Source organism: Apteryx mantelli, chromosome 1 (genome assembly GCF_036417845.1).
Source record: "Apteryx mantelli isolate bAptMan1 chromosome 1, bAptMan1.hap1, whole genome shotgun sequence".
Classification (NCBI taxonomy): Eukaryota; Metazoa; Chordata; class Aves; order Apterygiformes; family Apterygidae; genus Apteryx; species Apteryx mantelli.
Genome location: NC_089978.1, coordinates 168,723,680 through 168,736,326, shown reverse-complemented (window position 1 = coordinate 168,736,326; position 12,647 = coordinate 168,723,680). Strand labels below are relative to the sequence as shown.

The 12,647-nt window shown below is 41.7% G+C and overlaps 1 protein-coding gene across 7 annotated transcripts in view; it reads left to right on the top strand.

The window, feature by feature from the left end:
• The first annotated feature begins 820 nt into the window (after positions 1-820).
• The window catches only part of CNOT4 (CCR4-NOT transcription complex subunit 4), an 83,153-nt gene continuing 71,326 nt past the window's right edge, over positions 821-12,647 (top strand). For 4 of the 7 annotated variants that reach the window (XM_067311865.1, XM_013947777.2, XM_013947775.2 and 1 more), the window contains exon 1: positions 846-924. The gene's annotated coding sequence lies outside the window, so the exon portion shown is untranslated. Of the gene's footprint in view, positions 925-1,715; positions 1,755-1,865; positions 2,025-12,647 lie in introns of those variants that run through there. The other 3 variants (XM_013947774.2, XM_067311895.1, XM_067311849.1) reach the window with 3 other exon arrangements.

Sequence of the window (12,647 nt, the reverse complement as noted above, 5' to 3'; positions counted from 1 at the left end):
AAGCCCTAATAACTTGTGCCTTAGAGATAACTGATGATTAAATACCCAGGATGAAATTGCCTATTACGAGAGTTAAGGATGCTGTGCAGGAACTGCCACCAGAGAGTCATAAAGGCTGGGAGCAAAAGCACTTTTTTTGCCTGGTAGCTGAGGTTCTGAGGTCCCTTTGTGTGATAGATTTACAGGTTCAGTCTTAACAGGTCCATGGCAATTGGTTTCTCAGTGTCTATGGTAGAAAGAAGAGACCCAAGCAATGTGGTTTATGTGAGTTTCTGAAGACAAGAGAGATAAAAAAGAAGCAAGACAAGTGTTTTGGCAGCAGAGAGGTTCTCTCCTTGAGAATTTTCAGGGAGGAAGCTGCTTCTGCAAGATTAATTACAACCCCTGCCCATGAAAGCAGAATTTGCCTAGATTTTCTAACTGAAGAGAGAACACCAACAAAACACCCACTTCTGTGCCTTTCTGTTCCAAATGGGAAACGGATCTGAAAAGCCCTTAAAAAACAAACAAACAAACAAAAAAACTGTTCAGCCAAAGGGCACCGCCATGTAAATGCCTGTTGCCATAGGATGAGCGGGTCCGGGCGGGAGAGGGGCGGCTTTCCAGCCGCGGGGCGGGCAGGCAGCGCGCAGGAGGCGGCCACGTTTCGCCGCCGCAGGAACCGATGCCCTCATCAGCCACGCAATCTCCCTGTCACGCTGGGTCGGAACCTGTGAGGATGGAGGAGAAAGAAAAAAAAAAGAAGGAAAAATGAGAAAAAAAGAAAAATGAGGGAAAAAAGAAAAACGAGAAAAAATGAGAAAAGAAGGAAAAAAAGAAAAAAAAAGAAAGAAAGAAAGAAGAAGAAGGAGAAAAAAGGCAGCTGGACATCCCCCGCGCAGGAAGCGGGAGCAGGAGGAGGAGGCCCCGCGTCCCCCCTCGGTCGTGAGTTGTGGCGCGGCGGGGCGGGCTGTGCCCGGGAGCGGGAGGAGCCCGCCAGGAGCAGACTCCCACCCTCCCGGGAGGCTGTAAACGGGGCTCGTAGTCGGGACTCGCCGCCACTTACTGAGTTTTAACGGGAGCAACACCAAGTGCGAAAGCGCCCGCTGCCAGCGGCTTCCCCCGGTTTAGCAGCCGTCTCCTCAGAGGCATCCCCGACCTGCGCTTTTAGAGCTGGCGACACGCGAAGTTTGAAGTGACAATAAATAAATTGTCTTTGACCGGGGCGGGGGGCGGGGGGGAGAAAAAAAAGCAAAAACAACGAGGAAAAAAAATTAAAACCGGTGTTTTAACTCCGCACAGGTTTAACGGCCGCCAACAGGTGGTTGAGGTGGGTTTATGGCCAGGGCCGGGCCGGGGGGGAAGGGTCTGCCCGGGGAGCGGCGGCGGGCGGGCTGGGGGAGGCAGGGAGGCTACGCCGGCGGGGGGAGGCGGGTCGGCTGTGCGGGCACGGCCCTCCTCCTCCTCCTCCTCGTCGCGGCCGGCCGCACCGCCACCCCCGCGCTGACAGGGCCGCTGCGCCGCCCGCCTACAAGTCCCGTCATGCCCAGCGCCGGCGCGGCTGTTGGCGTCGCGGCCGCTCGCACCTCCCCCCCAGGTCCCCGCCCACTGCCGGCGGCGCAGGCGCAGGGGAGGCGGCGTCCAGGCAAGTCTCCCTAATGTAAGATGGTGGCCGGGCTGGCAGCGGAGCGCCCCGAGCTCGGAGATTACCCGTCTCTCGCATAAAGGTCGTCGTCGGAGCCGCCGCTGAAGCGCCCGGCCGACCGCTGCCACAGGTCCCGCCCGAGGAGCGCCGCTGCGTTTTTGCCCCCCCCCCCCACCCGCCTCGCCCTCCCTCCGCCCCGTCTCCTCTCTTTCCTCGCCGCCTCTCTCCTTCCCTCCCCACCCTTCTCCTCTCTCCTCCTCCTCCTTCCCCGCACGCGCTCACCCGCCCGCCCCCGCCGGCCCGGCCCGGTCCGGCCCGGCCGCCGCGCCGGGTAGCGCAGCGCAGCGCGAGGGAGAGCCGCGCACACACACTGCGCGCTGGGCAGGGACGAGGAAGGCGGGTGAGTGCGAGCTGAAGGCCGGGCCGGGGAAGGAAGGAGGGAGGGAAGGGAGAGGAGGAGAGGGGGGGCGGGGGGGAGCCGGGCCGCTCCGCTTACGAGAGCGCCGAGGCTTCGCTGGGACGGCGCAGGCCTCAACTCCCCCCCCCGCCCGGTGCCAGCCCCACCGTGCGGGCAGCGACCGGGCCGTGCGGGGAGGCCGCGGGGGGGGAGCGGCGGGGAAGGGGGCTCCCCCGGGCGCGTTATTTATGGATTGGTTCCTGCCCCAGCTCGGGGAGAGGCAGCCGCTGGGCCGGGCCGCCGCGCCGCGCCGCCGGCAGGGTGGGGGGCGCCGGGGGGACTGTGCCCCCCGAGGCGCTCGCCGCGCTGCCCTCCCGGCCGTGCCCGCCCGCCGGGGGAGGCCGGCACCGCCGGCCTGCGGGATCGCGGCGTGATTCACTTAGGATTTGCGTGGAAATTTCCTCTCTCCTCTTCCTCCTCCCCAAAGCTAGGCTCCATTTGTTCTTATGATTTGCACTTTTTTTTTTCTCTCCCTGAGAGAGAGTGACAAACAGATGGTAAATGGCAGTCTCTGATTTTCCCTGTTATTTTGGACAGTCCATGTAACCTCCTGAGATTTGTCTGTCTGTAAAATAATCGATATGTAACTTTCCTTCTCCTACTCACAAAATACTAGCAGCTCGTTCCATTTTGTGGGTTAGCAGAAGCAGATGACACGGCTGTGCATGAGCTCTCATCCTGCTTCCAGTGACTGTTGTATGGCTCTACCTGCCAATCTCAAAGTGAGCTGCTGGTGTTTTTATGTGTACAGTAAAAGAGGAGGGAAAATACCCTAGATAATTATCCTAGAATGCTTCGTTATTGTACCTGAAAGGATTTAATTGTCCATGGCTTGTATATTTGTGTCAGTATGGTAATATCGAATATATAGTTTATAGGAGAAGTAATTCTTTTTAGAGTGTATGTTAATGTAAGCAGAAACCATTAGCTAGTTAAAGCTGTGGAAACTCTAGGCCTATAGAGGTTAGCTTACTCTTACCCAGAAGTTTTAGAAGTTAATGTTGGCAAATCACATATTTGTTGAGCCTGTACAGATTTCTAACGTGCTATGTTTTAACTGTCTGTATTTTGTTTTAGTTTTAAAATGTCTGGACTCGAGCATCCACGTGTTTTGACTTTGTGCTCGCGTAAGCATGATGACTGGCATTAACTAGAAGACAAACTAGTACTGAAAGATGAATATCTGGAAGAAAGAAATTCCTTCTGTCCTCTCTCTGTCCCCATTCTATAAAAAAATACAGATTTATGAAAAGCAGGAAATAAACTAGCTCTTTGGCTTGAAAGAATAAATTGGTTTCAGGTGGCCTACAAATACTCAAATACACTTCTAGTTTCTTATCTTTCTAATAATGCACTAAACTTGTGCATGGTCTAGGATTCAGATGTTTTGTACCTTAAGGTTTTGGGATCCTGTGATAGAGTTTCTATTTCATAAACAAGATGAACACATGCAAGTGTTCAGAAATGCTTGGCAGTTGAAGTTGGCTGAATTGCAAGCAAAGTTCATTCTAGGGGAAAGGATTGTTTTGGAAAGGGGAATACAATAATAAAACTGATCTCTGCTTTTAACTTGCATGCTTCTTCAGGTGCCTGTTCATTAGCACTTTAAATGATGACCCTTGGAAGGTGCTAACAGCTTTTCTGTTTAGAGAGAAAAGTTGATGAGTGCCTTTCAAGGATAGTGCTCTATTAAATAATTTGTTGATACCTTTTCTCCAGAAAGTTTAAGAGCTGCTATACAATGGCCACTAAATAAAAAGCTTGAGTTAAAGAAGTCGGGGAGAGAATACATACATGTGGCTTGTTTTTTATTAAAAATATTCATTATAAACAGATAGATGTTGTCCTTTGCTGCTGCTGTTCAGGAAAGTTGGGATATTCTTTGCATGTTAAATGTTTTGAAATTACTCTGACCAAGATTTTAAGTGTGGGCCCCGAAGGCTTAGCTGTTTTTCAAAATTTTGCCTACCTCTTTGGAATAAATGAAATTATTTCAAATAGAGTATGTTTTGTAAGCATAGGTAACTGCTAAGTGGCTGATCACAAAACGCTTCTTAGGCCCCAAACAACTAAATTCATCGTTCTGGTTAAACGAGGCTGATCCATAGGCTTTACAATATTGTGCAAGGAACCTAATTGCTCTGCAAGACCACTACATCAAGGATTCTTAAACTTTCACATGGTGAATGTCATTGGTTGTACAAACCATCTTTTGTCCTGCTTGCAGTTGCATAGTGTTGCTGTGCTAACTTGAGTAAATGCATATGTGAAAGACCGCATAATTTACCTTGCGTTAATGTCCTGAATGTTTAAACTCTTTAAAGATAATGATACTTTCTTGCTTTTCAGTTTGTACATCATATCTTTCTACCTGCTTTGTCCCATTTTTATCAGATGCTAACAGTGCAAAGAGTCAGGGCCCTATAAATAAACATCTCTTTGGGCCTCTTCTAGTTCTATGGACCGTAGTCTGGGAATTTCTTTTCAGAGATTGGTTAACACTTTAACAATTGTAAGCATCTAACAGCCTTGGAAACTGAAGTATAGCAATAAATGGTTTAGCATGGCTTGAGATGCAGCTCAGATGTTCTGGTTCTTACCTAAGCAAAATGGAAGGGCAATATAAGGATCTAGCAGGAAATTTGAATATGACCTCCTCTGTAAGTACAAGTATGTATATGTTTTTCCATTTAACTATTCAGGTCAGTCAGATGGGTATTTTCAGTGAACTTGGTTTTGTTCATACCAGAAACTTTGATCATATGTTTGGTTTTGTCACATAGCATTTTTCTTATGCAAGCTCAAACTGATTGAAAAGTGAATCTCAGCGTTTTCTTACTTCAAAATCATATCAGAATTTCTAGTAATTTAGTGAACATCCCGAATTCATGTTCTTGACTTCTGGCTTTGGCTAGCTTTGTATCTACTGGTAGACTGGCCTTTCCAGCTTACAGGAAGGAATTATGTTTTTTTAAACTAGTGATTTCCACCTAGCAGTAAAATCGAGTAATTCAGTTTTAGTTTTTTTCCCTGTCTGTTCTAGGAATGTGGCAACTGCAAGATATTTCTTTCATTTAAATGGAGCCTAGAAGTGCTTTCTAAACACAAAATAGTTTGTGTGTACTCTCTCATGCACATACTTTAAAAACTTGAGGAAGCTTACATCCAGATCTGGCAGGAGAGTACAGGCAAAGGGAATGACATTCCTTTTAATTGCTTCTCTCTGTTCTCTAAAAGCTATATGCTACACTTCTATTGTGAGGAGAATATTTCAGAATTAATTTCATAATGATTACTGAGTCATTTATGTATTCTCACTAGGTATTTCATCTAGGAATATTCTCTCTTGCTGTTTTTCAAACTGGGGAAAAGTGAGTCAGGCCCAGTGTAAAGGGGATTTTGTGCCTTTTAATCACTGATTTTGAAATAAAGATGGATGTAGAGATCAAGCAAATGTGCCACTGAACTTAGTGGAAATAGAGCTTAGCTCTTGACTGAGGCTTGTTCCCACAGCAATGCTTTTGATCAGGACCTGTTTTCTTGTGAGGCAAGAAGGCAGAATTCAGGGTGGCTGTGAGTGGCTTTCCTGCATGCTGTAATCCCAGCATCACTTTCTTGCTGCTATGAAATGGGTTTGCATTGACTGCAATACCTGATATAAAGTAACTGCAGTATTACATATTTTGGTTTTGAGATGGAGGGCCCTATTGTAGCATGAGTCCTTGGACTGTGTGTCCATCTGGGCTTTGAGTCTTTTATACTCATCTTAGTTTAACAGTTCATGATTTCTGGAAGGTAACATTAATACTTGCAATCAGATGCAAGATTTTGCAGTTCTTATTAGTATTAGGCATTTACATTTTTTTTCTTTAAAGAGACAAAGTATATATAGAAAGAAGCTGTAATAATGGGAGAACTTTCCTTTCTTGACTTTGAACTTCTACTAATGAATTCTTCAAACTTTGAACAGAGTCACAGGAACTTTGCAGAAATGACCCCCAAAATGTGACAGGAGTAAGTGAGAATCTACTTTCGTTCTCAACTAGTGCTTCATCCCAGGAGTTACTTCTGCATGTTTTTTAGGCCTTCTTCACAGTGGACTGCAACCTCATCTCAGATTTTGGACTGCTGAACTCTAATCTTCCTCTTGCTGAGGAACAGCACTGAACAGAAGGGGCATTTACTTTTCCCAGGGTGGCTGTTGAACAGTTTCTACAGTGTAAGATTTAATACGGAAAACTGGTAACTAAAAGGGCAGCAATCTCGCTGTGTAAAACAAAATATGCTGCATAGAAAGAGTTTCCCATCTTAATGCATGTGGAAGAGTGAAAGCTGGACAATTTGCTTCACAAACACTGAGCTCATCAGATTCTTTTTATTTGAAAGCAGGTTTCCGTTTAAGGTTTCTATTATCAGTGTAGTTTTAATGTGAATCCAGCTTGGATGGTATATATTAACTTGAAATTGCATGATCCATGGGCTAAGACTCCTAGAAGTGTGAAATACTGTACTTGCCATTGGAGTGGTTTTATTATCTCTAATTCCATTTCCTATTATGTGTTACAATAACTTAGTGTTTTTTTTTTTAAAAAAAAATGTTTAACAGAATTTGAATGCAGGAATGAAAGGAAATAATTTAGTGTTATAAATATGTGATTTGGAATTGCCTACCTGAGGGAGTTGGTGGTAAAAATTTTGATGAAGGTAATGTTCCAGATAGATGAGCATGTAGTGGCTGTTGCTCAGAGTTTGTGGTTCGCAATACAGCCTAGAAATTTAAAAAATGGGGTGGGGAAAGAACTGCACAATAGCAATCACTGGCTGTGTGGAGGAAGTGTTCAACTGTCTCTCTTTTCTTTTGCCTTCTGTCCAAATATAATGAATGAAGATAGGCATATGTGGCTATAGCTGTACCTGTCAGTTCAGGACCTGAAGGTTCACTGCAGAAGTTACCTTGGTCTGTTGAATCATTCAAAAATAGAAACTATTACTTTTCTTTGAATAATTACTGCTTCACTGTTTGTGACTTTTCTTTTCTCCCTTTTTAATGAATGAAATCTAGAATTAATCTTCAGCATCTCATTCATAAAAAGTGTCCTCTGAGAGCTCCTAAGCTAGCATAAAATGAAAGGCCAAAATTTGTTAGGTCAAATTTAGTGTTTATAGGTCAACTAGCCATATAGTTAATTTAACTGCATTTCCCCCCTTAGTGTAAATAGTAGGGACCCCTATACTGCTGGAATTATGTTAAAAGCATTAGTGCAAATGAGAGAGAGAGAGAGACCCAGTAACATTAATCCATTTTTGTCTAGTGACTTGGTCTTGTTGCCGTTTATCTCATAGCTGCTCTTCGTCTGAAGTAGCCCACTTGCACATGTTTCTGTTGATTGTTTGGCAGGTTGAATCCTCTTTGCTAACCAGGTAAGTTTTGCTTTTACAAAACTTCTTTCTACATTAAGGATCAAAGAATTTATAACTGAAGAACTGTAGAAGGTGCTTCTTGTCCTTGAAGGCTTCTTTGCTAATACTTTTATTTAGTAAAGCAAATATTAAACATATTAATGTTGTGGCTTCAGAGTTAGTGGCAAACTGGTTCTGGAACATCAGATTGCAAGTTTGAAACTAGAGAATGATTGCTGGTTTTCTTTTTACATAATATTTAGTGTACTTTGAAAATACGGAAGAATAGCTGGGGAATTTAAGGAAATACCATCTCTTATAATAATCGTCAAGCTGTCTTCTGCACATAGGTAGTCATCTCAGTGGATTATAGTTTCATTTTTGCTTTGTACAATAGTTACAATTATAAGCATGCTTCAAAGAAGATTCAGTCTCATGTTTTCACTAGTATAGTGGCTTCCTGCTCTGATTGAGACCTCTTTGAGCCATTAATTTCTTAATTCTTTTGCTTGTGGTCCCATTTTGATTTGTTCTTCCAGGCCTGTGAGCCCCTGGGGATGGGCAGTGTTATACTTTGTATGAGAACTGTGGTTCTGGTTACTACTATATAAATACCTATAGCACAATGAAACTTGGTAATAATCAGCTGTGTTGTCTGACTGTATGACTCTTTGACAGTGTTAAGGAAACACCTAACCTCAGCCAGAAACTGCTTAGAACTGATTTTGTAGACTGTAGTATCTTCTGGCAAACTAGCTAACTATGCTCAAGTTCACTGACCAAGAAGGGAACACTGTACACCCCTTTATAAGGAAGCCTGCATTTGCATAGCTTTTTTTTTTTTGCTTAGTTATGTGTAGTATAATTAAAGTGAAGAACTAAAAAACAGACACTTAGAAATATAATGCTTATTCTACTGCTACTAATAATTAATAATAGTTACCATGAGTTGTTATTTTAAATTCTTTAGGCTTATGTATGTTTTAATATATTTAATAAATTGAGTAGAGACGAGCCAACGTTTGTTTTCAAACACATGTAATTTGGTAGGAAGAGGTGAGAGAGGCAGGTTCCTTTTAGCATTTATAGTACTGTAGTCAGCCATGTTTAATAAATGAGCCACTTTTTGGTTGAAAGGAACAACCAGCTGCTGTTTCTACTGTATTCAGAACATACCAACTCAGAAAGAATGGCAAAGGTAACTTTGGGAGAGGTGCAGTGCAGCATCATTTGTTAGTATTAGTTTTTTTTTCTGAGACTTATAATGGGTGCAGGAAAGACCCTAATATATAGTACAAAAAGGAGATAGATTCTGTCACTATCTGTCACTATATTAAAAAAAAATTTGTTTTGCTAAATATAAAGCCATGTATCAAAGAGCACCCTCTCAACCTGAGCTGACATCAGCATAAATGTTTGTGAGGCTTCCTTAATATTGTGTGTTTTTTTTAAAACAAAAGAAAAGCTTAGATCTGATAGCCAGCCCTTCATTCTTTTAAGCCAGTCATTTGAATGTCATAATGGATTTCAGTTAGTTTGCATCTCACGGGCTTAGACTCCTTCTCTGTCTGAAGAAACTGCACGCAGCTCCTATCGATCAGTAAGAAACTCAGAACTATCCACTATTAGTGTAAATGCTGTGGCTTTGCTTGGTGTTTTCTTGTTGTTGTTTTAGGATGTGCTGGGCAAGTGAAATTGCAGTGAACTTGAACTTTTTTTTTCATAGCATACATTTGTCATAGTCTGGCAGATTATTTTGGGGGGATTTAATTTAACACTCTGCACCTTTCTAGTCACTCCTTAACTTTACCTACCTGAATTCTACATAGTTGAGGTAGTAGTAGAAGGAATTTATTTAAAACCATTACACACCCTGTTTTAGTTTGTGGAAATATATTCTGATGCTCTACTTTTGGGTATCTTACTAGATTGTTCCTTACTAGAATATTAGATTATTCTTCCTTTTCCACCCAGCCTTTTTGGAAGATGACCCAGAAAACTATTTCCCCAGGATACTTTGTAATGCTCTTTCTTTCCCTTTCTTTAAGACAATTGTTTTGTACATGACTGTCTCCAAAATTTGTTTATTATACAGCATCTAGGATATCTTTAAGCAGTTACACGTTCTCTTCCCCAAGGAGATAAAGGTGCTTCCCTGAATGCAGTCCTGGCCTTTCTTGACCCTGTTTTAACAAATGTGTATTTCCCTGATCAGTAGAAGCACAGCATTGTAGCTCATGTACAAGAGGTGTGAGAGGTGTGATTTATGATCTGAGTGAATACTGTGCAAAACGGCTATCTTCTGGATTTCTAGTAGTTGCATAGAGTAAATGACATAAAGATTCTTCCATCCTCTGAAGTTTTGCTGTGCTTCTAAGTTAAACGTATGAATGGCTAAATGAGTCCTTTACTCAGTCATAAATATGAAAGAGATCATGAAACAATGGTGATGATGTTGTATGAAGTTCAGCTTGCTTTTAAAAATAACTTTTTTTTGCAAATGCAAAACATGTCTATGATAATGCCGCAACTTATGTTATTATGTATTTTGATCCATTTTCAGACTTGAGTACGTGCAAGTAGTTATGCCTTGTTATTGCTAACTCATGAATTCTTACAACTTTATCCTATCATGGATGCAACCTTCAATTGAAGGCAGTGATGCAAGATTCTTATCTGGAGTCTTTGAACTCTCCTGTTTAGTCATAATAAATAGCAGCTTTTGAATAATTTAAGGTCATCCCTAATTTTTGTCCCAAAGAATTGAACTTCAGTTCATTGTGATGTGACTCCTACCCTTGCGACAGTCTTCTGATTGTAATTTCAACCTTTATCTTCATTTGTGTAGATTTTAGAATTTCTTATCCTTATTTCTCTTTTATCAAAGCTTACTATATGTCCAGTATAGTTGATAATTTCTGAGAGTTGTTGCCTAAGCATGCTAGGCTTGTAGATCTGAGCTTTGTTTCGTAATGATTTTTTGTTATGATGACAATCTTGTCATCAAATCATTTTATAGAGAACTATGATATATACTGAAGTTGTATAGCGGCTGGGAATGGAGTGGCAACTTCTGAAATGAATTTCACTCTGAAATTCCTCATTTTTCTCCTTTCCCCAGCAATGTCTTCAGGGTGTGAAAGATTCTGAAATATAAGCCAGGCAAAAGTGAGTATGGGGAATAGAATTGTTGTTGTTGTTCTGCTCAAGTTCTTGAGATGCTTCCAGTTCTACATTTGTGGGGCTTTTTTTTCTTCAGAGTAAAACTCTAGGATATCTATCGGCTTCTTAAAAAAGGTGTGACTGCAATGAGGTGGACATTTGTGCTAATTACTATTGACTAAAACCCGTCAGTGAATCTTTTTGAAGCTGCAGCTTACTCTTGTCTATGTCCCAAGCAGGTATAAGCATGATACTCTTATAATTTTCCATACTTAAACCCAACTTTGAGCCAATGCTGTTTTTCCTCAACCAATAGAACTGATAGATAATTGATTTTGTTTGATGTTGCGTTTTAATTGAACATACTTGTATTTTATCCAACTCACTTCTCTGAATTGCTAAAAAAGATATTTTATTGTCTTGAATTAGATTTGTTAGTAGAATTCCAGATTTTTAGAGAAGCTTTATGCTTGACAGTTTCAGCATAAAAGAACAACTGAGCCAAAGGCCTAATTTCCAAATGCTTCTGGAAAGTGCCACAAATTTGGGCACAGAATGTGTGCTATATATGCAACCAACGTTACCTTCCCAAGGTACTTGCAGAACAAGAAAGCCAGATTTCTTCTATCATTATATATATATTTTTTCCATCAGGCTTTGCAGTTAATAGCTGCAGGGGCTAATGCTTCAAAGTTGCATGTGCACTCTTGAAAAAATAGCAAATATGGGCACCTAAGCATAGGTTTATATATCCATTTAAAGAAAAAATAGGTTTTTATATGTTAAAGTTTTACTGTCCCTTCTTAGACACTTAGATTTAAATACTGAGACCATTATATTGAAACGACAGATTTTTACGCTCAGGAATTGTTTTAGTAAAACTTGTATTTTAGCACCAAATACTGCAAAATTAGGCTTTTTTCTGTGGTTCAAACTCATTCTGTAACTTTACCCAATGGAATAGATCTATTGACTATAGTGAAGTTAGGTACTATTTAAATGTTCATAGGATCGAGGCCTTAACTTTTAGTGTTTTGTTTTCTGCCTTGAGCACTGTATAAATTCAAATCAGTTCTAATGTGTTACTGTGTTGCCTTAGGTTTAAGGAGAAAACATGAGCAAGTTAGTTATTCATCTAATATTATTGTATCTCAGATTGGAAAGTGTTCCTTCGCCTGTAGCTTAAACAGCTTGGCCTCTCCTCTGTGGTGAGAGGGAAGTATTGTCATTTTTTGCTAAAGTCAAATTTTTCTTTCATTCACATGTGGCTGTAAAGACATTAAAAATGCGAATGGCTGAGACTGTTGAATCTGTGGGCAGTTACTGTGCTGTTTCCTGGGTTTTAGAACAAGGTTGAAGAGACTGACCAATTTTTCTCCTACTATACAATTCTTGTCAACTCCATAAGAACTCAGAATAAGTTTTTAAGCAGGTGCAGGGATTTTATCTGTAGGAATTAAAAATAGAGGCTGAATGAGGAATACAGACATTTCTCTGATTTATTTGCTCCCCTTCCGCTAGGGATGACAGTGAGGAGGTGGGTTTCCCACGGAAGTGTGCAGGTCTAAAGGGAAGATTCTTTTTTTCTGTTAGTGAAGCATCACTGCTAGCTTCAGCATCTGTAGCCTTCCTCATTCCTTTGAGAAAAGAGGTGGGGGGAAAGGGGTCTAAGTTATTACTAAGATGTCTGAAGTAAATCTTAGGATGCATCCCTTCTCTTTCCTGCCCCCTGAAGCCCCCATCTCTGGGGTCATTGATTGACTAGTTATGTTATGGACTACCCTGTACTTACCAATTCCTTATTCTACTTGCTTCACCCAAAAGTGAGTGTCCATGTCTGAATAGCTGATTCTGTCCTGAAATATCTTCCCATTAGTGTGATAAACAATTTATAGGACTGGATGGAGTGTTTGGGAAACCAGTGTAGGAACTTCTGCTTATAACTGTCACTAGGGCAATACACCTTCCCAGAAATCTACTTCAAACACTGAAATGCTTCTGTTT